Here is a 25,653-nt window from a genome sequence, read left to right as displayed (position 1 = left end):
AAATGGGAAGTTTACTTATGGAGAGAACTGAGAAATGTCCTGTGTGCAGACACCAGTGTTTAAAGATTGAATACATTTAAATAATGCCTCTAGACTGCAACTGTTTATTTGTGCCTCAGTGGCCTAATGGATAAGGCACTGGCCTCCTAAGCCAGGGATTGTGGGTTCGAGTCCCATCTGAGGTGAAAACCGATATCCGCTCTTACTTTTCCAGAAAAATGTATATATTTATAACATGCTTCCGCTCATAAGCTTATGTGGTATTAGGAACTTTGAAATGGTCCCATTTTACTTCTGTACTCTTCAGGGTCATGTTGGTGTTCTGAAACTACAAAGTAGATTTTTAAACACCTATCTTTGTCAGATGCAACTTTGACCCAGGAGAAGATATTCCTTTGGAAAAAATGATTTGAATTGGATTGGTGTAACTGTTGTTTCTAGAGGTGGTGACAGGCTTTCAGCTACTTGAATAGGGCCAGGCAGGATTCATGAAACGTATACAACCTTTGAGCGTGTGTAAATTGACATATCCAGAAAGGAGCAGTTTTTACTACTGTCACAACAGTTTCTCTCCACCTCTGGAAATATCCAGAGCTATGTAAAGCATACAACTGAGCTTTAATCTCATGAAGAAAGAGGTTTAAATGCAAAAAAGAAAACAAAAGCTTATCGTACTGGTGACATTTTCATTATATAGATTCCAAATGAGTGCTTTAATTGAAAGGAGCTGAAAACACACAATGGGATGCAAACCTAAATAACTATCAATATCATATTTCCCATCCTTGCATACCACCTACATTATAAAAATAAGCAAAGCAGGACATATGACCGCGTGGCCTAATGGATAAGGCGTCTGACTTCGGATCAGAAGATTGAGGGTTCGAGTCCCTTCGTGGTCGGTTTTTGCCAATGGTCACACAACTCAGATTTCCATTCAGAATGGAAGCAGGCTCTTCCAATACTCTTATAGCCATCATGTTCTCATTCCTAATTATTCATGAAGTGGAGTACATACTGCACAGTCATTTAGATTGCATCTTCAGCCTAAAATCTTGTTCATGTTAGTGGCATTAAGAAGTGCTTCCATGTACACGCACGGAATATGTAATAGGGTTGCAGAATTTTGACTTGACAGAATGGGTTTTCAGCTTAAGGGTGTGTAGATGAAATGCAAGGTGTGTAAGTATGTGTCCATGGAGTGCTTCAAGTGTAAAAATCTGTATGATTTGTGCAGTTAAAGTGCTAATTTTGCCTACGAGAAAGAGAAGTACTACAGAAGAATTATAAAGGATTGGCACATTGGCTGCCTTTGCTGATGACACAGTTGGCTAATTTGTGAAGCATTGGTCTATTAAGTTGCAGAGTGTGGTTGAACTTGGTTAGGAGACTTGGTGCCTGTTTCTGTGTCCTGCTGAAGACAAGGACGGCTTGATACCACTGTCAAAGCCCAGTTTATTGAGAAAAGCATCCAGGAAAGAAGAAGTGTTGAGTCGAAAGTGGTTCTCCTCCAATTTCTCTCCACTTGCGCGAAATGCAGAGCCTCCATTATAGCACAGAAAAGAGTGTTAAAGTCGGGGATGGAAGAGGATGAAAATGGGAAGTTTACTTATGGAAAGGGGCGACCAATCGGTCCCCCCGAACGTATGGTGGAGTACCACGATCCCCCCGGGAAGCCATCTTGGGCGGGAGGCGGGTCTCGGCTGGTATGCCCGAAGCGGCGTAGCCGGGGCGCGCCTTTTTCCCGCCCTAGAGTGGGCTGGCCTAGACACCAACGCGGCCGGCCACGCCCTCGGAGGCAGGCGGGGGCGGGTTCACGCCCACCCTGAAGACGGATAAAAGGAGCGGAAGCCAAGAAAGCATCCTCTTGTTCCTGTGCTCTGAAGCTGCACCTCCCCGCTGCACGTGAGCTCGAGACGGAACGAAGAGCAATTTTGAGCGTTGTAATCCTTCTTTTTGTCTTACAGATATCCCGTCTAAGAATGCCTAAGAAGGTCGGAAAGCGGGTCGGTACCGAGGAGATGCTCCGCATACTCATGAAGGAGATAGCCGATCTAAAGAGAAAGGTTGAGTCTAAGGACGGGGAGGGAGGATCGAAACGGCCTTTGCAGGGAACAATTCCCGGTGGAAGGAGCAAGAGGCCCAGAAGGGGAGCACTTGGGGGGGAGACCCCGGTTCCCGGAGTGCCACGAGAGGAGCCAACCCCGGCGCCAAAGGAGGGGAATCCAATCCCTGTGGTGGTCACCCCTGCGAACAGGGAGGATATGCCCCCCGAGTTAGCGGCGCAATTGGCAGCGTGGTTGGGAAACGATAGCGAGGGCGCCACGGCTGACGATGCCCGGGCAGTGATGAGGCAACTGCGGGAATCTAGGGAGGCTGCGAAGACTCCATCTCTTGTTCCCCCGCAGGTCCCGGCGGTTGGAAGTACAGCAGGCCCAAGTTCGGCGACAAGCGTGGGGTCTACTTCAGGTAAGCGGCCATTGCCGATTGCGGGGGGGGAGTCTGCGCCTTCTCGAAAGGAGAAGATTGCCCAGCACGTCCCACTAGAAGTCAAGGAATTGATTTGGGCGGATAAATATATAAACATGTTTTCATTGCTTACGGACCATTACGAGATCGAGCAGGTAAAGAGTCAAAAAGAGCTCATGCATCCGAGTGTTTGGCGTGCAAAAATGGCCGCCTTTAAGGTCGACGAGACCATTGGTACTTGGGGCAGAGCGTGGGGAATTTTCACTTCCATCATGGGGGAGCGCAGGCCTGAGTTGTTGACCGAGTTACCCATCTATCAGTCACGTATTATGGAGTATTCTGTAGCATATGGGGGCAATCAGTGGTTCTGTTATGATAACCTGTTTAGAAAAGCTAAAGAACACAACCCGTTGTTGTCCTGGGATTGTTACGACTCTGTGTCTTGGCAAAAAATGGAGAGTACAGGGATGTTGAAGGTACCATTAGTGGGGAGTAACGGGGGGGAATCCTCCTGCCAAAACTCCGGGACGCCCTTTCGGACGGGTACAGGTAACGAGTTCCACACGAAGCCGAATGGCAACACAGGTAAAAGGGGGATCTGTTGGAATTTTAACAGGGGCAAATGTACCAGGCCCCAGGGGTCATGCAAATTTAGACATGAGTGTGGGGGGTGCGGGCAGCCATCCCATCCTGAGTCCATGTGCAGAGCCAAAACGGGTGATAACGGTGGTAAGGGAGGCGCCAAACAGGTCTAATATAGTCTGAGGGGCGCCTTTACCGGCTCCGATTGATACCATGGCGATGATTCCTTGGCTCAGCGAATACCCAGATCATGCCTCCGCTGGGGTGTTACGGAACAGGTTTTCATACGGTTTCCGCATCCCAGTGGGGGATTTTCAGGGGGTACCAGACTGTAAGAATCAATTGTCGGTCTTACAGCACACGGCAGTGGTGCAGGTGAAGATTGGGAAAGAGGTGGCTCGAGGTCGTGTCGCCGGTCCATTCGATTTGCCACCAGTTGCTAATTTTGTGTGTTCTCCTCTAGGGGGGGTTCCCAAGAAGGACCCGGGTGAGTTTCGGCTGATACATAATTTGTCAGCCCCACATGGTCTTTCCGTGAATGACGCGATAGACCCGGAAGTATGTTCGGTGCGGTACGCATCTTTCGATGAGGCCGTAGCCATGTTGAATCGCCTGGGGCCCGGGACGCTGATGGCCAAATCGGACATCGAGTCAGCGTTCCGGTTGCTCCCGGTACACCCAGACGATCAGCGTCTCCTTGGTTTTCAGTTTCAGGGTCGCTATTACATGGATAAATGTATGCCAATGGGATGCTCGATTTCATGTGCTTATTTTGAGAAATTCAGTTGTTTTCTGCAGTGGGTTTTCACAAGAAAGACAGGTTTTCAACATGTTATGCACTATCTCGATGACTTTTTGTTTCTGGGGGCAGCCGGGGATTCTGAGTGTGGACAGGCCTTACATGAATTTTGTGTCCTAATGAATCAATTCGGTGTGCCATTGGCGCCAGGTAAGACGGTGGGTCCCTCGACCTTGATTGAGTTTCTGGGGATCGAGCTCGACTCGGTGGAGGGTTGTTTTCGTTTACCTAAAGAAAAAGTGTTAAAATTCAGGTTATCCCTTGAGACATGTATTCGTGCAACGAAAGTGAACTTGCATCAATTGCAACAGGTGGTTGGTCAGTTGAATTTTGCCCTAAGAGTAATGCCGATGGCACGCCCCTTTTCCCGCTCGATTGCACAGTCCATGGTCGGCTTGAGGGAAGGACATCACCGTACGAGACTCTCGGCAGAGGTTCGCCAGGACATGCGCATTTGGATTGCATTCCTGGCGGATTTCAATGGTCGAATTGTCTGGAATAAACCGGCAGTGTCTTCCGAGGAGCTGGGGCTGTGGACAGACTCGGCGGGGAGTGTGGGTTTTGGCGCCATATTGGGTACACAATGGTCGGCTCAAAGATGGCCGTCATGGTGGCATGAGTGCGGGTTGACGAGTAACATTGCCTTTCTCGAACTATTCCCTATTCTGGTAGCCTTGAAAACATGGCCAGAAGGGTTTAGGGATCACTCTGTGGTGTTCTGGTCGGATAACATGACCGTGGTTGAGTGTATCAATAGCCAGGCAGCACGTTGCAAATTGATTCTGAGGCTGCTCAAAGAAATTGTGTTGCTGTGCATGCAACTGAATGTACTGTTTAGGGCGCGACACGTGCCGGGGGTAATGAACCAAGCGGCTGATGCGCTCTCTCGTTTCCGTATGCAGGCCTTCTGGGGTTTTCTGCCCACAGCGGACCCGGTGGCGGCACCCTTTCCCGAAGCTCTCTGGTCTCTCGGTGCCCCGAACTACAAAACCTCGTGGGAGAGAGTTTAGCACCCCAGACGAGGAAGGCATATGAAGGGGCGTTCCGTTCCTATTGGGCCTTTTTGGGTATTGCCGGGAGGGAGCTTTGGGGTCTGGAAGAATGTGTAGTGAGATTCCTGCTCTCTTTACGTCACGCAGGCAAGTCAGTAGCTACGGCCCAGAGGCATCGGGCCACCATTTCCTTCATGGCAAGGGCTCATGGGATCCAGGACCCGACAGCGTCTTTCGTTGTGCAAAAAGCGCTACGTGGGTGGCAACGCCTTGAGGGTCGCAGAGTAGACGATAGGCACCCGATAGGTCTGGATAGGTTGGCCCTGTTATTATCCGTGCTACCGGTAACATGTTCATCCCAGTACGAAGCAGTGTTGTTCCGAGCCGCATTTGCATTAGCATTCCATGGGGCTATGCGGGTAAGCGAATTAGTGGCAAGGAACAAGCAGGATACGATGGGGGGACTGTGCCGGGAACACATTCAGGTCAGGGAGGAGACAATGACGGTCTCGTTTGTCAGGTCCAAATCCGATCAGGATGCGATCGGGGACTGCGTAATCATCCGGAGGATCCCCGGGTCTGCCATGTGCCCTGTGGGGTGCGTAGAGGAATATTTAGCACAGAGGGTGGCAGCATGGGGGGGGACCTTGTTAAGACACGCTGACGCCACCCCACTGACGAGGTTTCAGTTTCGGCGGGTGCTTGCGATGTCGATTTCTGCCGCGGGCTTGAACCCCGGCGACTTTGGGACCCATTCCTTTCGGATAGGGGCTGCCACAGAAGCTACAGCCAGGGGTCTGAACGTTGAACAAGTAAAACGTGTGGGGCGTTGGTCCTCGAACTGTTATAAGAGGTATGTGCGGTTGCACATGTTGTGAAGCTGTTATGATGTACTCACGCTTCTTGTTTTTGTTTGGTTTTCAGTTGCGCAAGCCTACGAGGCGGGGCGGACTGTCCTGTCGACCCGACACCAGGGGGCCAGCGGTCAGACATTGCCGGCTGTGAAAAAGGAGGTGTGGGTCGTGGGCCACTCATACGTGAGGCGTGCCGCGGACGTATTCAAAGCAGGTGACATGATTCACGTGGCTGGGGAATACGGGTACAGTGTGTCCTTCTACGGAAGGGGCGGGCTCTGTATTGACCAGTTTCGCTCATTTTTCGAGGGTTTGTTAGGGCGGACAAGGTCACCGCCGTCTGTAGTCATAGTACATCTTGGGGGCAATGATTTGGTGGCCACTGGTAGACGACTTCTTCTTGAGGCGATGCTTTTCACGGTAAGTTGGTTGGCGAGAAGAGTTCCAGGGTGCACAATTGCATGGTCCCATATGATCCCACGGAAAGTGTGGCGGGGGGCTATTTCTGTTTCTGCGCTGAATCATTCAGTAAGGAAAATTAATAATAAAATGAGTAGATTGTTTCGTTCAAGTACACTGCATTCTGTTTCGCATGGTTGTATTAAAGGGGACAGTATGTATCTGGGGGACGGGGTTCATTTGTCCCGGGTGGGGAACGAATTACTCATAGGAGACTTCATAGCATGGTTAAGGAGTTTACAGCATGACCTTTAGGTAGGAGTGTTGTGGGGGGTCCGGATAGCCGGTCAACTATCCGGCCTGTGGCGGTAAGGTCATGATCGGTGAGCAGTAATTGGAAGATCCCTATGAGGGGGCGTCACCCATTACGGATGGGAGCACGCGGGGGAGGTGGCCAATTGGCCCCTCAACGGGGAGGCGGTCCTGTCTAAGGAGAGGCCGCCGGAAGGAAAGGAAAGGTAGTCAAGGCCCCTTCCTGGATAGGAGGGGCTACGGCCCCTCCTGGGTAATTTCCCGGGGCCAGGACATCTGCGACGGCAGATGGGTAAGTTGTGTGGGGTGCGGGAGGGGGTTTACGCTACCTTTTAGACACCTCACACGAGCCCTCGAACGACCGTTAAATGGCGTCGAGTTTATTGGGGCCCCCGTCAAGTACAAAGGGAAATTGGTAGATGCACTTGAGGTACGTCCCGGTGCGGTCGCCCCTCTCACAAGTGAGGGGGGTATTTCTGGTTTAGGGATCTGACACCGGTTACGACCTTGCCGTTGGCCCTTAACGTTAGGATGTAAAATTTCAAGTCAAATGTTTGTAGGATGTTAGATCGGCTAGGAGAACCTTTGTATTAGAGATCTGTTAAGGTTAGCCAACATCGTAATGTGGAAATGAAATTGTACATTATATGAAACTGTTATTTTAATGTTTTCTTTTGTTTCATATTTTAATAAATACGGCCGGGAAGGGTGACTCCCTTCCCGCCTTCCAAAAGTTCAAGAACTGTTTCCGGTTTCCCAATTCTTGGGGATTGTGTTGAGAGGGGGTGGCGGGTATCTCGGCCATATGGAAAGGGGCGACCAATCGGTCCCCCCGAACGTATGGTGGAGTATTACGATCCCCCCGGGAAGCCATCTTGGGCGGGAGGCGGGTCTCGGCTGGTATGCCCGAAGCGGCGTAGCCGGGGCGCGCCTTTTTCCCGCCCTAGAGTGGGCTGGCCTAGACACCAACGCGGCCGGCCACGCCCTCGGAGGCAGGCGGGGGCGGGTTCACGCCCACCCTGAAGACGGATAAAAGGAGCGGAAGCCAAGAAAGCATCCTCTTGTTCCTGTGCTCTGAAGCTGCACCTCCCCGCTGCACGTGAGCTCGAGACGGAACAAAGAGCAAATTTGACCCACCCACCAGCCCCTGAGGACAGCAATTCGTGGGAAATACAGTTGATATAGTATCTTTGGTTTTATCTGTTTTCTTACAGGCTGTGATGATCGTCGTGAAATTTCTTAACGATGCAATAAAGATTGGTTATTTTCAGTATGTTTTGCAAATAAAGTAATTTTGAACAAGGATTGATCAGCATTTTCGCCTAATAATAAATGTTGTTTTGCTTTGTAAATCTTAGTAACTTAGGTAGAACTGTCGTATTTATTTTGGTCGGGCGGTAAGGTCATGATCGGTGAGCAGTAATTGGAAGATCCCTATGAGGGGGCGTCACCCATTATGGATGGGAGCGCGCAGGGGAGGTGGCCAATTGGCCCCTCAACGGGGAGGCGGTCCTGTCTAAGGAGAGGCCGCCGGAAGGAAAGGAAAGGTGGTCAAGGCCCCTTCCTGGATAGGAGGGGCTACGGCCCCTCCTGGGTAATTTCCCGGGGCCAGGACATCTGCGACGGCAGATGGGTAAGTTGTGTGGGGTGCGGGAGGGGGTTTACGCTACCTTTTAGACACCTCACACGAGCCCTCGAACGACCGTTAAATGGCGTCGAGTTTATTGGGGCCCCCGTCAAGTACAAAGGGAAATTGGTAGATGCACTTGAGGTACGTCCCGGTGCGGTCGCCCCTCTCACAAGTGAGGGGGGTATTTCTGGTTTAGGGATCTGACACCGGTTACGACCTTGCCGTTGGCCCTTAACGTTAGGATGTACAATTTCAAGTCAAATGTTTGTAGGATGTTAGATCGGCTAGGAGAACCTTTGTATTAGAGATCTGTTAAGGTTAGCCAACATCGTAATGTGGAAATGAAATTGTACATTATATGAAACTGTTATTTTAATGTTTTCTTTTGTTTCATATTTTAATAAATACGGCCGGGAAGGGTGACTCCCTTCCCGCCTTCCAAAAGTTCAAGAACTGTTTCCGGTTTCCCAATTCTTGGGGATTGTGTTGAGAGGGGGTGGCGGGTATCTCGGCCATATGGAGAGAACTGAGAAATGTCCTGTGTGCAGACACCACTATTTGACGATTGAATACATTTAAATAATGCCTCTAGACTGCAACTGTTTATCTGTGCCTCAGTGGCCTAATGGATAAGGCACTGGCCTCCTAAGCCAGGGAATGTGGGTTCGAGTCCCATCTGAGGTGAAAACCAATATCCACTCTTACTTTTCCAGAAAAATGTATATGTTTATTACATGCTTCCGCTCAGAAGCTTATGTGGTATTAGGAACTTTGAAATGGTACCATTTTACTTCTGTACTCTTCAGAGTCATGTTGGTGTTCTGAAACTACAAAGTAGATTTTTAAACACCTATCTTTGTCAGATGCAACTTTGACCCGGCAGAAGATATTCCTTTGGAAAAAATTATTTGAATTGGATTGGTGTAACTGTTGTTTCTAGAGGTGGTGACATGCTTTCAGCTACTTGAATAGGGCAAGTCAGGATTCATGAAACGTATACAACCTTTGAGCGTGTGTAAATTGGCATATCCAGAAAGGAGCAGTTTTTACTACTGTCAAAACAGTTTCTCTCCACCTCTAGAAATATCCAGAGGTATGTAAAGCATACAACTGAGCTTTATTCTCATGAAGAAAGAGGTTTAAATGCAAAAAAGAAAACAAAAGCTTATCGTACTGGTGACATTTTCATTATATAGATTCCAAAAGAGTGCTTTAATTGAAAGGAGCTGAAAACACACAATGGGATGTAAACCTAAATAACTATCAATATCATATTTCCCATCCTTGCATACCACCTACATTATAAAAATAAGCACAGCAGGACATATGACCGCGTGGCCTAATGGATAAGGCGTCTGACTTCGGATCAGAAGATTGAGGGTTCGAGTCCCTTCGTGGTCGGTTTTTGCCAATGGTCACACAACTCAGATTTCCATTCAGAATGGAAGCAGGCTCTTCCAATACTCTTATAGCCATCATGTTCTCATTCCTAATTATTCATGAAGTGGAGTACATACTGCACAGTCATTTAGATTGCATCTTCAGCCTAAAATCTTGTTCATGTTAGTGGCATTAAGAAGTGCTTCTATGTACACGCACGGAATATGTAATAGGGTTGCAGAATTTTGACTTGACAGAATGGGTTTTCAGCTTAAGGGTGTGTAGATGAAATGCAAGGTGTGTAAGTATGTGTTCATGGAGTGCTTCAAGTGAAAAAATCTGTATGATTTGTGCAGTTAAAGTGCTAATTTTGCCTACGAGAAAGAGAAGTACTACAGAAGAATTATAAAGTATTGGCACATTGGCTGCCTTTGCTGATGACACAGTTGGCTAATTTGTGAAGCATTGGTCTATTAAGTTGCAGAGTGTGGTTGAACTTGGTTAGGAGACTTGGTGCCTGTTTCTGTGTCCTGCTGAAGACAAGGACGGCTTGATACCACTGTCAAAGCCCAGTTTATTGAGAAAAGCATCCAGGAAAGAAGAAGTGTTGAGTCGAAAGTGGTTCTCCTCCAATTTCTCTCCAATTGCGCGAAATGCAGAGCCTCCATTATAGCACAGAAAAGAGTGTTAAAGTCGGGGATGGAAGAGGATGAAAATGGGAAGTTTACTTATGGAGAGAACTGAGAAATGTCCTGTGTGCAGACACCACTATTTGACGATTGAATACATTTAAATAATGCCTCTAGACTGCAACTGTTTATCTGTGCCTCAGTGGCCTAATGGATAAGGCACTGGCCTCCTAAGCCAGGGATTGTGGGTTCGAGTCCCATCTGAGGTGAAAACCAATATCCACTCTTACTTTTCCAGAAAAATTTATATATTTATTACATGCTTCCGCTCAGAAGCTTATGAGGTATTAGGAACTTTGAAATGGTACCATTTTACTTCTGTACTCTTCAGGGTCATGTTGGTGTTCTGAAACTACAAAGTAGATTTTTAAACACCTATCTTTGTCAGATGCAACTTTGACCCGGCAGAAGATATTCCTTTGGAAAAAATGATTTGAATTGGATTGGTGTAACTGTTGTTTCTAGAGGTGGTGACAGGCTTTCAGCTACTTGAATAGGGCAAGGCGGGATTCATGAAACGTATACAACCTTTGAACGTGTGTAAATTGGCTTATCCAGAAAGGAGCAGTTTGTACTACTGTCAAAACAGTTTCTCTCCACTTCTGGAAATATCCAGAGCTATGTAAAGCATACAACTGAGCATTAATCTCATGAAGAAAGAGGTTTAAATGCAAAAAAAGAAAACAAAAGCTTATCGTACTGGTGACATTCTCATTATATAGATTCCAAAAGAGTGCTTTAATTGAAAGGAGCTGAAAAAACACAATGGGATGTAAACCTAAATAACTATCAATATCATATTTCCCATCCTTGCATACCACCTACATTATAAAAATAAGCACAGCAGGACATATGACAGCGTGGCCTGATGGATAAGGTGTCTGACTTCGGATCAGAAGATTGAGGGTTCGAGTCCCTTCGTGGTTGGTTTTTGCCAATGGACACACAACTCAGCTTTCCGTTCAGAATGGAAGCAGGCTCTTCCAATACTCTTATAGCCATCATGTTCTCATTCCTAATTATTCATGAAGTGGAGTACATACTGCACAGTCATTTAGATTGCATCTTCAGCCTAAAATCTTGTCCATGTTAGTGGCATTAAGAAGTGCTTCTATGTACACTCACTGAATATGTAATAGGGTTGCAGAATTTTGACTTGACAGAATGGGTTTTTAGCTTAAGGGTGTGTAGATGAAATGCAAGGTGTGTAAGTATGTGTTCATGGAGTGCTTCAAGTTTAAAAATCTGTATGATTTGTGCAGTTAAAGTGCTAATTTTGCCTACGAGAAAGAAAAGTACTACAGAAGAATTATAAAGGATTGGCACATTGGCTGCCTTTGCTGATGACACAGTTGGCTAATTTGTAAAGCATTGGTCTATTAAGTTGCAGAGTGTGGTTGAACTTGGTTAGGAGACGTGGTGCCTGTTTCTGTGTCCTGCTGAAGACAAGGACGGCTTGATACCACTGTCAAAGCCCAGTTTATTGAGAAAAGCATCCAGGAAAGAAGAAGTGTTGAGTCGAAAGTGGTTCTCCTCCAATTTCTCTCCACTTGCTCGAAATGCAGAGCCTCCATTATAGCACAGAACAGAGTGTTAAAGTCGGGGATGGAAGAGGATGAAAATGGGAAGTTTACTTATGGAGAGAACTGAGAAATGTCCTGTGTGCAGACACCAGTGTTTGACGGTTGAATACATTTAAATAATGCCTCTAGACTGCAAGTGTTCATCTGTGCCTCAGTGGCCTAATGGATAAGGCACTGGCCTCCTAAGCCAGGGATTGTGGGTTCGAGTCCCATCTGAGGTGAAAACCAATATCCACTATTACTTTTCTAGAAAAATTTATTTATTTATTACATGCTTCCCCTCAGAAGCTTATGAGGTATTAGGAACTTTGAAATGGTACCATTTTACTTCTGTACTCTCCGGACTTATGTTGGTGTTCTGAAACTACAAAGTAGATTATTAAACACCTATCTTTGTCAGATGCAACTTTGACCCAGCAGAAGATATTCCTTTGGAAAAAATGATTTGAATTGGATTGGTGTAACTGTTGTTTCTAGAGGTGGTGACAGGCTTTCAGCTACTTGAATAGGGCAAGTCAGGATTCATGAAACACATACAACCTTTGAGCGTGTGTAAATTGGCATATCCAGAAAGGAGCAGTTTGTACTACTGTCAAAACAGTTTCTCTCCACTTCTGGAAATATCCAGAGCTATGTAAAGCATACAACTGAGCTTTAATCTCATGAAGAAAGAGGTTTAAATGCAAAAAAAGAAAACAAAAGCTTATCGTACTGGTGACATTCTCATTATATAGATTCCAAAAGAGTGCTTTAATTGAAAGGAGCTGAAAACACAGAATGGGATGTAAACCTAAATAACTATCACTATCATATTTCCCATCCTTGCATACCACCTACATTATAAAAATAAGCACAGCAGGACATATGACTGCGTGGCCTAATGGATAAGGCGTCTGACTTCGGATCAGAAGATTGAGGGTTCGAGTCCCTTCGTGGTCAGTTTTTGCCAATGGTAACACATCTCAGATTTCCATTCAGAATGGAAGCAGGCTCTTCCAATACTCTTATAGCCATCATGTTCTCATTCCTAATTATTCATGAAGTGGAGTCCATACTGCACAGTCATTTAGATTGCATCGTCAGCCTAAAATCTTGTTCATGTTAGTGGCATTAAGAAGTGCTTCTATGTACACGCATGGAATATGTAATAGGGTTGCAGAATTTTGACTTGACAGAATGGGTTTTAAGCTTAAGGGTGTGTAGATGAAATGCAAGGTGTGTAAGTATGTGTTCTTGGAGTGCTTCAAGTGTAAAATCTGTAGGATTTGTGCAGTTAAAGTGCTAATTTTGCCTACGAGAAAGAGAAGTACTACAGAAGAATTATAAAGGATTGGCACATTGGCTGCCTTTGCTGATGACACAGTTGGCAAATTTGTGAAGCATTGGTCTATTAAGTTGCAGAGTGTGGTTGAACTTGGTTAGCAGACTTGGTGCCTGTTTCTGTGTCCTGCTGAAGACAAGGACGGCTTGATACCACTGTCAAAGCCCAGTTTATTGAGAAAAGCATCCAGGAAAGAAGAAGTGTTGAGTCGAGAGTGGTTCTCCTCCAATTTCTCTCCACTTGCTCAAAATGCAGAGAGTCCATTATAGCACAGAACAGAGTGTTAAAGTCGGGGATGGAAGAGGATGAAAATGGGAAGTTTACTTATGGAGAGAACTGAGAAATGTCCTGTGTGCAGACACCAGTGTTTAAAGATTGAATACATTTAAATAATGCCTCTAGACTGCAACTGTTTATCTGTGCCTCAGTGGCCTAATGGATAAGGCACTGGCCTCCTAAGCCAGGGATTGTGGGTTCGAGTCCCATCTGAGGTGAAAACCAATATCCGCTCTTACTTTTCCAGAAAAATTTATATATTTATAACATGCTTCCGCTCATAAGCTTATGTGGTATTAGGAACTTTGAAATGGTACCATTTTACTTCTGTACTCTTCAGGGTCATGTTGGTGTTCTGAAACTACAAAGTAGATTTTTAAACACCTATCTTTGTCAGATGCAACTTTGACCCAGGAGAAGATATTCCTTTGGAAAAAATGATTTGAATTGGATTGGTGTAACTGTTGTTTCTAGAGGTGGTGACAGGCTTTCAGCTACTTGAATAGGGCAAGGCAGGATTCATGAAACGTATACAACCTTTGAGCGTGTGTAAATTGACATATCCAGAAAGGAGCAGTTTTTACTACTGTCAAAACAGTTTCTCTCCACCTCTAGAAATATCCAGAGCTATGTAAAGCATACAACTGAGCTTTATTCTCATGAAGAAAGAGGTTTAAATGCAAAAAAGAAAACAAAAGCTTATCGTACTGGTGACATTTTCATTATATAGATTCCAAAAGAGTGCTTTAATTGAAAGGAGCTGAAAACACACAATGGGATGTAAACCTAAATAACTATCAATATCATATTTCCCATCCTTGCATATCACCTACATTATAAAAATAAGCACAGCAGGACATATGACCGCGTGGCCTAATGGATAAGGCGTCTGACTTCGGATCAGAAGATTCAGGGTTCGAGTCCCTTCGTGGTCGGTTTTTGCCAATGGTCACACAACTCAGATTTCCATTCAGAATGGAAGCAGGCTCTTCCAATACTCTTATAGCCATCATGTTCTCATTCCTAATTATTCATGAAGTGGAGTACATACTGCACAGTCATTTAGATTGCATCTTCAGCCTAAAATCTTGTTCATGTTAGTGGCATTAAGAAGTGCTTCCATGTACACGCACGGAATATGTAATAGGGTTGCAGAATTTTGACTTGACAGAATGGGTTTTCAGCTTAAGGGTGTGTAGATGAAATGCAAGGTGTGTAAGTATGTGTTCATGGAGTGCTTCAAGTGTAAAAATCTGTATGATTTGTGCAGTTAAAGTGCTAATTTTGCCTACGAGAAAGAGAAGTACTACAGAAGAATTATAAAGGATTGGCACATTGGCTGCCTTTGCTGATGACACAGTTGGCTAATTTGTGAAGCATTGGTCTATTAAGTTGCAGAGTGTGGTTGAACTTGGTTAGGAGACTTGGTGCCTGTTTCTGTGTCCTGCTGAAGACAAGGACGGCTTGATACCACTGTCAAAGCCCAGTTTATTGAGAAAAGCATCCAGGAAAGAAGAAGTGTTGAGTCGAAAGTGGTTCTCCTCCAATTTCTCTCCACTTGCGCGAAATGCAGAGCCTCCATTATAGCACAGAAAAGAGTGTTAAAGTCGGGGATGGAAGAGGATGAAAATGGGAAGTTTACTTATGGAAAGGGGCGACCAATCGGTCCCCCCGAACGTATGGTGGAGTACCACGATCCCCCCGGGAAGCCATCTTGGGCGGGAGGCGGGTCTCGGCTGGTATGCCCGAAGCGGCGTAGCCGGGGCGCGCCTTTTTCCCGCCCTAGAGTGGGCTGGCCTAGACACCAACGCGGCCGGCCACGCCCTCGGAGGCAGGCGGGGGCGGGTTCACGCCCACCCTGAAGACGGATAAAAGGAGCGGAAGCCAAGAAAGCATCCTCTTGTTCCTGTGCTCTGAAGCTGCACCTCCCCGCTGCACGTGAGCTCGAGACGGAACGAAGAGCAATTTTGAGCGTTGTAATCCTTCTTTTTGTCTTACAGATATCCCGTCTAAGAATGCCTAAGAAGGTCGGAAAGCGGGTCGGTACCGAGGAGATGCTCCGCATACTCATTGTAGGAAGGGGGAGGCTCTAGTTGGCGCAGTGCAACACTAGCGACAAGCAGGGACTCTCTCTTCCTCGTCAGGGCTGAGGGTTACCTTCCAGACAACCTCTGCTTACCCTCTAGGTAGTGTGGCTTAAGCAGTCGTAGGCTAATCCTTGGGGCACATAGGGTTAAACACTTGCAACAGTACACCTTCACAACCAACCCACCACACAACGAGACCAGACTGTATTCTTGTAAAAATATATCTCTTTATATAGACTTTACGCAGGCTTGTGAATACAGTCAATAACTTTACGGATACGGTTTGCAGGATATTAGCTTTAGGGTACCACAGTTCTTATCGTAGTTCTTGTGAGGCCCGTAGGCCGGCGTTAAACGAAGTTCTTTGTGGAGCCAGCGGCTTCCAGGGGATCTGTCCCACGTCGCGTTGCCTTCCCGGTGTCGCTGATCGTTGCGGCTCTTCTGCCGAGCAGGTCACTGGTCGTCCGGGGCAGCGGTGCTCTGTGGCGGCACGGTCCTCTCTTTGTCGTCCGCTCCGACCTTGGAGACGGTGGCTGTGCGGCGGTGACAAGTGGCAGTACGGTCCCCAAGTGCAGGACGTACTCAGCCAAATGTCGATGCAGCTGTGGGCTCACAGCTGGGCTGTCGGGCAGGCTACCGACCTTGTGGATTCCCGTAGGGCAAGGGTCTGTCCTTGCAGGTGAGGGACGGCTCGCTATGCAGTCGCCTCGGTAGCTCGGACCGGACGGGTCCTCCTTTGCTTTGCTCTCGGGCTCCCAGCGCAGGTGTGGTCACGATGTTCGGGCCAGCGGCGGCTGGTCCTCACTGTGCTTCCGCTGTTGCTTTGGGCCCCGGTCACGGTGGTCGGGAGGGTGTGGATGCCTTAGAGGAGATTCCTCTTTGTCGGTGCTGCGGCGATGGTCAGTACCCGCAGTCACTTTCTTCCAAGGGGGTTAGCGTCCACTGGTCCTGGGACGCTGGTCAGGGGGCAAGTTCAATTCCAAGCCCTTGGAGATCTCTTTGCAGAGTTTGGCACAAGTAGCACAAAAGTCTTTTCGTAGTCGTTTTGTCTTCCTCTCCTTCAGCAGCAAGGCACCAGACACAGGCAAGAGTCAGCACCCTTCCTTGTCTTCTCACGGTCCTTCTCGTAGGGCAGAGTCGTTCTGTGGCCCAAACTGGATCTAATTTTCAAGGAGCAGGGCTCCGTCTTTTATAGGCCAATTCCTTTGTTCTCGCAGGCCAGGGGGGCCTTTGCATAGCCACTCTCAGTTCTGGAGTACCCCGGCGGGTGTACTCCGGCTCCTGCTTTCAGTGTGAGGGGCAGGCGCATCAGACGCCCCACAGGAGGTGGAGCCAGCATTGTCCTGACAGGGGTGGCCAGAGTACCTTGTTGATGGGGGCTTCGCCCTTCCTGGGCCAGGTGCCGGCAGAGTCATCCGCCGCTCCCCAGGAGGGTGGAGCCAGCATTGTGGTGGCCGAGCACAGTGACAGTTCGAGTCAAGAGGCACTCCTACCTCCCACTAAGGTGTAATCTGCGCATTCACCACCTGTCATCCCTCCAGCCCTGTCACTCACACATCCCAGACAGTCGGATACACATACTGGCAGAGGCAACTGAAATGGTTAGGCAAGCAAATGCTAACTTTCTAAAAGTAGCATTTGCAAACCCAGGATATGGAAATAAACTTGCCTACAAGAAATATCTCATCATCCTGAGTTCAGGCATACTAAACTTGACTCACTACCATGCTCCTTGAGCCTGCGGGGATTATAGGGTGTAATAATCCTCGCAGCTCAGTCTGGCCTAATGGAGCAGGTAGCCTTCAGCAGTGAAATACGGTCTTCGTTGTAAGTCACTACCAGGACAGGCCACGCACATCAGGGCTTGTCCTACCTTACACCTACAACGCACCCTGCCCGCAGGCCTACCATAGGGGTGACTAATATGCAGTCAAGGGAAGGGTTGGTGCGGGCAAGTGGGGACACTTGCCCAGCTAGCGTGACAGTACGAGACCGCACGCGGGTTCTGCGGTCGCAGTTCCCAGACACATCTTTACGGCTGCTTCGGTGGGTGGCGCAACCAGCGCTGCAGGCCCACCAGCAGTATTGGCATTTACAAGCCCCGGCACTCCCTCGTGCCCTTTACTAGGGACTGACAGCAAATCCAATGCACCAATCAGGAATACCAATCGTATATACAATTTACAGTAGGGAGCACTTGCACTGCGGCACGGATCAGCCGTGGCGCAGTGCCCTGAGTATCGGAAAACCAGCAAAACATCGGAGGCACATCAGCAAAAAGTGGAAGGGAGACTCACGCCAAGGTGCCAGGTCTAACATGTGTCCCCTCCAGCTGAAATGTGGGGGGAACTACCCTTCCCCAGGGAGTTCCACATCACTAAGGCGGAAAAATCTGGACAGACCGTCAGCGTTGGCGTGATCGGTGCCAGGGCGGTGTTCCACCGTAAAGTCCATACTCTGTAGAGAAATGGACCACCTCAACAGTTTCGGGTTCTCACCCCTCATTTGCATCAACCATCTGAGGGGCCTGTGGTCCGTCTGAACTCGGAAGTGAGACCCAAACAAGTAGGGTCTTAGCTTCTTCAGCGCCCAGACCACAGCAAATGCTTCACGCTCTATTGCACTCCACCTACTTTCCCGTGGAAGTAACCTCCGACTTATGAAGGCTACGGGTTGGTCAAAGCCCTCCTCAGTCATCTGTGAAAGAACAGCCCCTACACCATGCTCTGAAGCGTCTGTTTGCACAATGAACTCCTTGGAGAAATCTGGGGCCAGGAGCACGGGTGCCGTGCACATGGCAGTCTTCAGGGTGTCGAAAGCTTTCTGACAGGTGTCAGTCCAAATCACATTCCTGGGCTGCTTTTTCGAAGTCAGCTCTGTCAAGGGGGTCACGATCGTGCCATAGCCCTTGACAAACCTCCTGTAATACCCAGTGAGCCCCAGGAAGGCTCTCACTGCAGTCTGGGTCTTGGGGGGTTCCCAAGCCAGGATGGTTTCGATTTTGGGCTGCAAGGGGGCTACCTTGCCACTCCCAACTTGGTGTCCCAAGTACACCACTGAACCCTGCCCAATCTGGCACTTGCTTGCCTTGATTGTGAGGCCTGCTCTGCGCAGGGCCATCAACACTTCCCAGAGGTGTCGCAGGTGTTCGGGCCAGGTGCCGCTGAACACCGCGATGTCATCCAGGTAGGCGGCACTGAACTCGTCCAGTCCAGCCAACACCTGGTTGACCAGTCTCTGAAAGGTGGCAGGGGCATTCTTCATTCCAAATGGCATAACCCGGAACTGGAAATGCCCATCTGGTGTAGAGAATGCCGACCTCTCCTTTGCCCCATCGGTCAAGGCGATCTGCCAGTACCCAGACGTCAAATCAAACGTGCTGAGAAACCGGGCAGCCCCCAGCCGATCAATGAGCTCGTCAGCTCTGGGGATGGGGTGCGCGTCAGTCTTCGTGACTGAATTGAGTCCTCTGTAGTCCACACAGAACCGGAGTTCGGGTGTGGCTCCCGGCGCAGCAGCCTTCGGAACCAAGACCACGGGGCTGGACCAAGGACTGCTGGAAGACTCAACCACCCCGAGGGCAAGCATCTTGGAGACCTCCTCCTTGATGCAGGCCCGTACCCTGTCAGTCACCCGGTAAGCCTTATGCTTCACCGGTAAGCTGTCTCCAGTGTCCACATCATGGACGCACCAATCTGTGACACTCGGAACCAGGGAAAACAGGTCTGGAAACTGCCCCAGCAACTGGCGGCAATCCTCCTGTTGTTCAGCAGTCAGGGAGGGTGAGAGGTTAACTCCATCCACTGACCCATCCTTCTCACAGGCCACCAAGAGGTCCGGTAGAGGCTCTGACTCCTCCTCCATTCCGTCATCGGTTGCCAACAACATGCCCACTTCGGACCTTCGCAAGTGGGGCTTGAGGCGGTTGACATGTAGGACCCGCAAAGGGTTCCTGGGCGTCTTCATGTCCACCAAGTATGTCACGGGGCTCTTCCGCTCCACAACCTCGAATGGTCCTGTCCACTTATCTTGAAGGGCACAGGGCTCCACCGGGGCTAAGACATACACCTCTTGTCCAGGCTGAAGCTCGACCAGAGTGGCATTCTGATCGTACCACCGCTTCATTTCCTCCTGGCTCGCTTCCAGATTTGCCTCGGCAAGTTGTCTGAAGCGCCTGGTTTGGTTTCTGAAGGCCAGCATGTAGCTATATACATTCTGGGGAGGTTTCCTGGGAGATTGCTCCCAGCCTTCCTTTACCAAACTCAGTGGTCCTCTCACGGGGTGACCGTACAGCAGTTCAAAGGGGCTGAACCCTAGGGACTTCTGTGGTACCTCGCGATATGCAAACAGCAGGCATGGTAAGAGGACGTCCCACTTACGCCTCATCGGGCCGTCCAAGCCCATGATCATGCCTTTAAGGGTTCGGTTGAATCTTTCAACCAACCCGTTACCTTGGGGATGGTAGGGTGTGGTGAACTTGTACGTTACGCCACACTCCTGCCAAAGGGATTTCATATATTTCGATATGAAATTGGTCCCCCTGTCGCTCACTACCTCTAGAGGGAATCCTACTCGTGAGAAAATTCCCATCAGTGCACGCCCCACCACGGGAGCCGTCACTGTCCTCAGAGGTATGGCTTCAGGGTACCGGGTGGCATGGTCCACCAAGACCAGGATGAACCTGTTGCCCATGGCCGTCTTGGGGTCCAGAGGCCCAACGATGTCAATACCCACTCGCTGGAATGGCGTACCGACCACAGGGAAGGGTTGGAGGGGAGCCTTGTTCTTCCCTCCCGTCTTCCCACTTGCCTGGCAAGTCGGACAGGTTCTGCAATAGGCATCTGAACTCTTATGCATTTGGGGCCAGTAAAAGTGGGTGACAAGCCTGTCATAGGTCTTGTCCATCCCCAAATGTCCTGCTAAAGGCACATCATGAGCCAGACCCAGTAGGAAGGCTCTGAACTTCTGGGGTACCACCAGCACACGGGCTGACCCAGGTTCAGCAGCCTTAGGCTCCGAATACAGGAGGTCGTTCTCCCAGTACACGTAATGTGTTTTGGCCTGAACACCATTGGCCTGGTCTGCAGCCTGCTGCCGCATACCTACGAGAGAAGGGCATTCTTTCTGCTCCCTGCAGAATTCCTCCCTGGAAGGTCCTCCTTCTTGCTGCCAATGGGTCAGCTCAGGCAGGTCCCCCAGTTCGGCGATCTGTTCCCCTGTAGGCTCCAGGGCATCCCCCTCAAGGTCTGCCTCCTCCTGGACCGTAGGAACTTCAGGGGCCGGTTTCCCGCGCCCCCTGCGCCTTCTCCCTAAGGCCGGTTCCTGGGCCTCTCCATCAGGCCCCAGGACCTCTCGATCACCCTTACTGGCTGCCATAGACCGGGTGGTCACGCACGCCCAGTCAGGCAGACCCACCATCCGCAGGTGAGTCGTTTTCTCCACCTTTTCCCAAGGGGAGTGCTCCAAGTCGTTCCCTAGCAAACAGTCAACAGGCATGGTTTTTCTCACACAGACCTGCAGAGTACCAGAGACCCCCCCCCACTCGAAGGGAACTTGAGCCATCGGACACTGGCTCTCGGAATTATCAGCATTGATAACCCTACAGTAGGCATGGGGGACAACCTGCTCTTGAGACACCAGGTGCTGCCTCACTGCAGTCACACTGGCTCCTGTGTCTCTAAGAGCCTCGGCTTCCTTACCATTGATGATCACCACCTGCCCATATTTTTTAGTGTTAGAGGGCAGGTAGTTCGTAGGGATCATCTCGCTGTCTCCTAACGAGACCAGGGTCATGTGAACGGGATCTCCACCCCCCGGGACCATCATTTCTTCTCCCAGGTGAACGCTAGTCACTTGTCGGGGCGGAGCACCAGTGGGTGCGGGTTTTCCAAATAGGCGACACTTGGGGTCACTGGATATGGGCCCAGGCTCGCCACATTTGAAACAATTGAAGGGCCCCTTTGGAACAGGTTTACCTGTCGGGGCCCCATTCTGCTTCGGGGGTGGGGGAGGCTGAGAACCCTGCTGCGGATTCCCTTGGGAACTACTTTGGGGGCCTTTTTGGAACCCTTTCTGTTTTCCCCCCTTGTCCCCCCCACTCTTCTGCTGGGGACCCTGCCCACTCTTGGCGGAATCTCCCACGGGACCCTTGTGGACCCTGGTGCTCAGCCAGCGGTCCGCCTCCTCAGCAAGCTTCCTCGGGTTGGACAGCTTGCTATCGATCAGGTGTTGGCGTAACTCAGGAAAACAGTGATCAGACAAGTGCTCCCATGCAATTAAATCAAAGAGACCTTGAAAATCATTCACTTTGTTACCTTTCACCCAACCATCCAGTGCTCTGCAAAAGTAAGTCACATACTCCACATACGTATTCCCAGGCCGCTTAGTACATCCCCTAAACTTCTGTCTATACATTTCAGGGGTAAGCCCGTACCTGTTCAACAAAGCTTCTTTCATGTGGATATAGGACCTCTGATTCTCAACGGGCAAATCTAGCAAGGTATCTCTCCCTTCGCTAAGGAACCTTCCCCACAACCCCGCTCCCCAATCCTTTTCAGGGACCCGGTGGGAGGACATGGCTACCTCATATGCCCTAAACCATTGTCCTATGTCATCCCCCTTAAAGAACTCCTTGACTACGTCCTTCGGGATATGCACCCTTGACTCTACCTGCACTGGCGATGTGCTGCCACCAGAGGGAGGACGATCCAAGTCTCTCTCCTTGAGACTCATCTCCCTCATCTTGATTTCGTAATTCATTTGGTGCTTTCGTTCTTCCAGCGCCATTCTTTTTGTTTCCAGCTCCAGCTGGATTTTCAATTCTGCCAATTTCCTTTCGTGATTCCGGGTTTCCTTCCTGTCCGCCAGCTCCTCTGGCGACAGGCCTTTACCCAAGCTGTGCTCGCTGTCTTGTCGCTCGAGATCGATCAGATCCCCAAGTGCATTCTGCTCCTCCGTTGCATTCTGCTCCTCTGTTGCATTCTGCTCGGCGAGGACGTCTTGCTCTTCCGGGGTCTTTCTGGACTCCACCCAGGCTTTCAGGGCCTTGTAGAGCTCCGGCTTGTTTTTGCAACCAGCGTGCGGAACCTTTAGTTTCCTACAAAAAAACTTCAGCTCCATCTTTGAGTATTTGTCCAGCTTCGCGGCGTCCCATTCTATCTCCAAGACCTCGGAGGTCGTGGACTCCGCTCCATCCAGGCTCTTTGTGCCCGGCATGGTTTCGGCACTCGGAATCTTCTTTCAAAAGGCAAAGTCTGTGGTTTAGTAACTGTACCGTAATCCTTGTGTAGCGGTCAGAAGCTCAGGTATAACTATCGCAAGTGTAAATTCGAAATCCTCACCGCTGCGTCCAATGTAGGAAGGGGGAGGCTCTAGTTGGCGCAGTGCAACACTAGCGACAAGCAGGGACTCTCTCTTCCTCGTCAGGGCTGAGGGTTACCTTCCAGACAACCTCTGCTTACCCTCTAGGTAGTGTGGCTTAAGCAGTCGTAGGCTAATCCTTGGGGCACATAGGGTTAAACACTTGCAACAGTACACCTTCACAACCAACCCACCACACAATGAGACCAGACTGTATTCTTGTAAAAATATATCTCTTTATATAGACTTTACGCAGGCTTGTGAATACAGTCAATAACTTTACGGATACGGTTTGCAGGATATTAGCTTTAGGGTACCACAGTTCTTATCGTAGTTCTTGTGAGGCCCGTAGGCCGGCGTTAAACGAAGTTCTTTGTGGAGCCAGCGGCTTCCAGGGGATCTGTCCCACGTCGCGTTGCCTTCCCGGTGTCGCTGATCGTTGCGGCTCTTCTGCCGAGCAGGTCACTGGTCGTCCGGGGCAGCAGTGCTCTGTGGCGGCACGGTCCTCTCTTTGTCGTCCGCTCCGACCTTGGAGACGGTGGCTGTGCGGCGGTGACAAGTGGCAGTACGGTCCCCAAGTGCAGGACGTACTCAGCCAAATGTCGATGCAGCTGTGGGCTCACAGCTGGGCTGTCGGGCAGGCTACCGACCTTGTGGATTCCCGTAGGGCAAGGGTCTGTCCTTGCAGGTGAGGGACGGCTCGCTATGCAGTCGCCTCGGTAGCTCGGACCGGACGGGTCCTCCTTTGCTTTGCTCTCGGGCTCCCAGCGCAGGTGTGGTCACGATGTTCGGGCCAGCGGCGGCTGGTCCTCACTGTGCTTCCGCTGTTTCTTTGGGCCCCGGTCACGGTGGTCGGGAGGGTGTGGATGCCTTAGAGGAGATTCCTCTTTGTCGGTGCTGCGGCGATGGTCAGTACCCGCAGTCACTTTCTTCCAAGGGGGTTAGCGTCCACTGGTCCTGGGACGCTGGTCAGGGGGCAAGTTCAATTCCAAGCCCTTGGAGATCTCTTTGCAGAGTTTGGCACAAGTAGCACAAAAGTCTTTTCGTAGTCGTTTTGTCTTCCTCTCCTTCAGCAGCAAGGCACCAGACACAGGCAAGAGTCAGCACCCTTCCTTGTCTTCTCACGGTCCTTCTCGTAGGGCAGAGTCGTTCTGTGGCCCAAACTGGATCTAATTTTCAAGGAGCAGGGCTCCGTCTTTTATAGGCCAATTCCTTTGTTCTCGCAGGCCAGGGGGGCCTTTGCATAGCCACTCTCAGTTCTGGAGTACCCCGGCGGGTGTACTCCGGCTCCTGCTTTCAGTGTGAGGGGCAGGCGCATCAGACGCCCCACAGGAGGTGGAGCCAGCATTGTCCTGACAGGGGTGGCCAGAGTACCTTGTTGATGGGGGCTTCGCCCTTCCTGGGCCAGGTGCCGGCAGAGTCATCCGCCGCTCCCCAGGAGGGTGGAGCCAGCATTGTGGTGGCCGAGCACAGTGACAGTTCGAGTCAAGAGGCACTCCTACCTCCCACTAAGGTGTAATCTGCGCATTCACCACCTGTCATCCCTCCAGCCCTGTCACTCACACATCCCAGACAGTCGGATACACATACTGGCAGAGGCAACTGAAATGGTTAGGCAAGCAAATGCTAACTTTCTAAAAGTAGCATTTGCAAACCCAGGATATGGAAATAAACTTGACTACAAGAAATATCTCATCATCCTGAGTTCAGGCATACTAAACTTGACTCACTACCATGCTCCTTGAGCCTGCGGGGATTATAGGGTGTAATAATCCTCACAGCTCAGTCTGGCCTAATGGAGCAGGTAGCCTTCAGCAGTGAAATACGGTCTTCGTTGTAAGTCACTACCAGGACAGGCCACGCACATCAGGGCTTGTCCTACCTTACACCTACAACGCACCCTGCCCGCAGGCCTACCATAGGGGTGACTAATATGCAGTCAAGGGAAGGGTTGGTGCGGGCAAGTGGGGACACTTGCCCAGCTAGCGTGACAGTACGAGACCGCACGCGGGTTCTGCGGTCGCAGTTCCCAGACACATCTTTACGGCTGCTTCGGTGGGTGGCGCAACCAGCGCTGCAGGCCCACCAGCAGTATTGGCATTTACAAGCCCCGGCACTCCCTCGTGCCCTTTACTAGGGACTGACAGCAAATCCAATGCACCAATCAGGAATACCAATCGTATATACAATTTACAGTAGGGAGCACTTGCACTGCGGCACGGATCAGCCGTGGCGCAGTGCCCTGAGTATCGGAAAACCAGCAAAACATCGGAGGCACATCAGCAAAAAGTGGAAGGGAGACTCACGCCAAGGTGCCAGGTCTAACACTCATGAAGGAGATAGCCGATCTAAAGAGAAAGGTTGAGTCTAAGGACGGGGAGGGAGGATCGAAACGGCCTTTGCAGGGAACAATTCCCGGTGGAAGGAGCAAGAGGCCCAGAAGGGGAGCACTTGGGGGGGAGACCCCGGTTCCCGGAGTGCCACGAGAGGAGCCAACCCCGGCGCCAAAGGAGGGGAATCCAATCCCTGTGGTGGTCACCCCTGCGAACAGGGAGGATATGCCCCCCGAGTTAGCGGCGCAATTGGCAGCGTGGTTGGGAAACGATAGCGAGGGCGCCACGGCTGACGATGCCCGGGCAGTGATGAGGCAACTGCGGGAATCTAGGGAGGCTGCGAAGACTCCATCTCTTGTTCCCCCGCAGGTCCCGGCGGTTGGAAGTACAGCAGGCCCAAGTTCGGCGACAAGCGTGGGGTCTACTTCAGGTAAGCGGCCATTGCCGATTGCGGGGGGGGAGTCTGCGCCTACTCGAAAGGAGAAGATTGCCCAGCACGTCCCACTAGAAGTCAAGGAATTGATTTGGGCGGATAAATATATAAACATGTTTTCATTGCTTACGGACCATTACGAGATCGAGCAGGTA

The 25,653-nt window shown here is 50.0% G+C and overlaps 9 non-coding genes across 9 annotated transcripts; all 9 read left to right on the top strand.

Moving 5' to 3' along the window:
• The first annotated feature begins 112 nt into the window (after positions 1–112).
• On the top strand, positions 113–185 carry TRNAR-CCU (transfer RNA arginine (anticodon CCU)). Its single transcript has one exon. It is a non-coding gene; the product is annotated as a tRNA-Arg (tRNA).
• Positions 186–829: 644 nt separating this feature from the next.
• TRNAR-UCG (transfer RNA arginine (anticodon UCG)) lies at positions 830–902 on the top strand. Its single transcript has one exon. It is a non-coding gene; the product is annotated as a tRNA-Arg (tRNA).
• Positions 903–8,648: 7,746 nt separating this feature from the next.
• On the top strand, positions 8,649–8,721 carry TRNAR-CCU (transfer RNA arginine (anticodon CCU)). The gene has a single exon. It is a non-coding gene; the product is annotated as a tRNA-Arg (tRNA).
• A 644-nt stretch (positions 8,722–9,365) lies between these two features.
• On the top strand, positions 9,366–9,438 carry TRNAR-UCG (transfer RNA arginine (anticodon UCG)). The gene has a single exon. It is a non-coding gene; the product is annotated as a tRNA-Arg (tRNA).
• An 804-nt stretch (positions 9,439–10,242) lies between these two features.
• On the top strand, positions 10,243–10,315 carry TRNAR-CCU (transfer RNA arginine (anticodon CCU)). The gene has a single exon. It is a non-coding gene; the product is annotated as a tRNA-Arg (tRNA).
• Positions 10,316–11,837: 1,522 nt separating this feature from the next.
• Positions 11,838–11,910, top strand: TRNAR-CCU (transfer RNA arginine (anticodon CCU)). Its single transcript has one exon. It is a non-coding gene; the product is annotated as a tRNA-Arg (tRNA).
• Positions 11,911–12,555: 645 nt separating this feature from the next.
• TRNAR-UCG (transfer RNA arginine (anticodon UCG)) lies at positions 12,556–12,628 on the top strand. Its single transcript has one exon. It is a non-coding gene; the product is annotated as a tRNA-Arg (tRNA).
• Positions 12,629–13,431: 803 nt separating this feature from the next.
• Positions 13,432–13,504, top strand: TRNAR-CCU (transfer RNA arginine (anticodon CCU)). The gene has a single exon. It is a non-coding gene; the product is annotated as a tRNA-Arg (tRNA).
• A 644-nt stretch (positions 13,505–14,148) lies between these two features.
• On the top strand, positions 14,149–14,221 carry TRNAR-UCG (transfer RNA arginine (anticodon UCG)). The gene has a single exon. It is a non-coding gene; the product is annotated as a tRNA-Arg (tRNA).
• Positions 14,222–25,653: the final 11,432 nt, after the last annotated feature.

This window comes from Lissotriton vulgaris, chromosome 5 (genome assembly GCF_964263255.1).
Source record: "Lissotriton vulgaris chromosome 5, aLisVul1.2, whole genome shotgun sequence".
Lineage (NCBI taxonomy): Eukaryota > Metazoa > Chordata > Amphibia > Caudata > Salamandridae > Lissotriton > Lissotriton vulgaris.
Note: the sequence above shows the minus strand (reverse complement) of the source record. Positions and strands in the feature narration are given on the sequence as shown.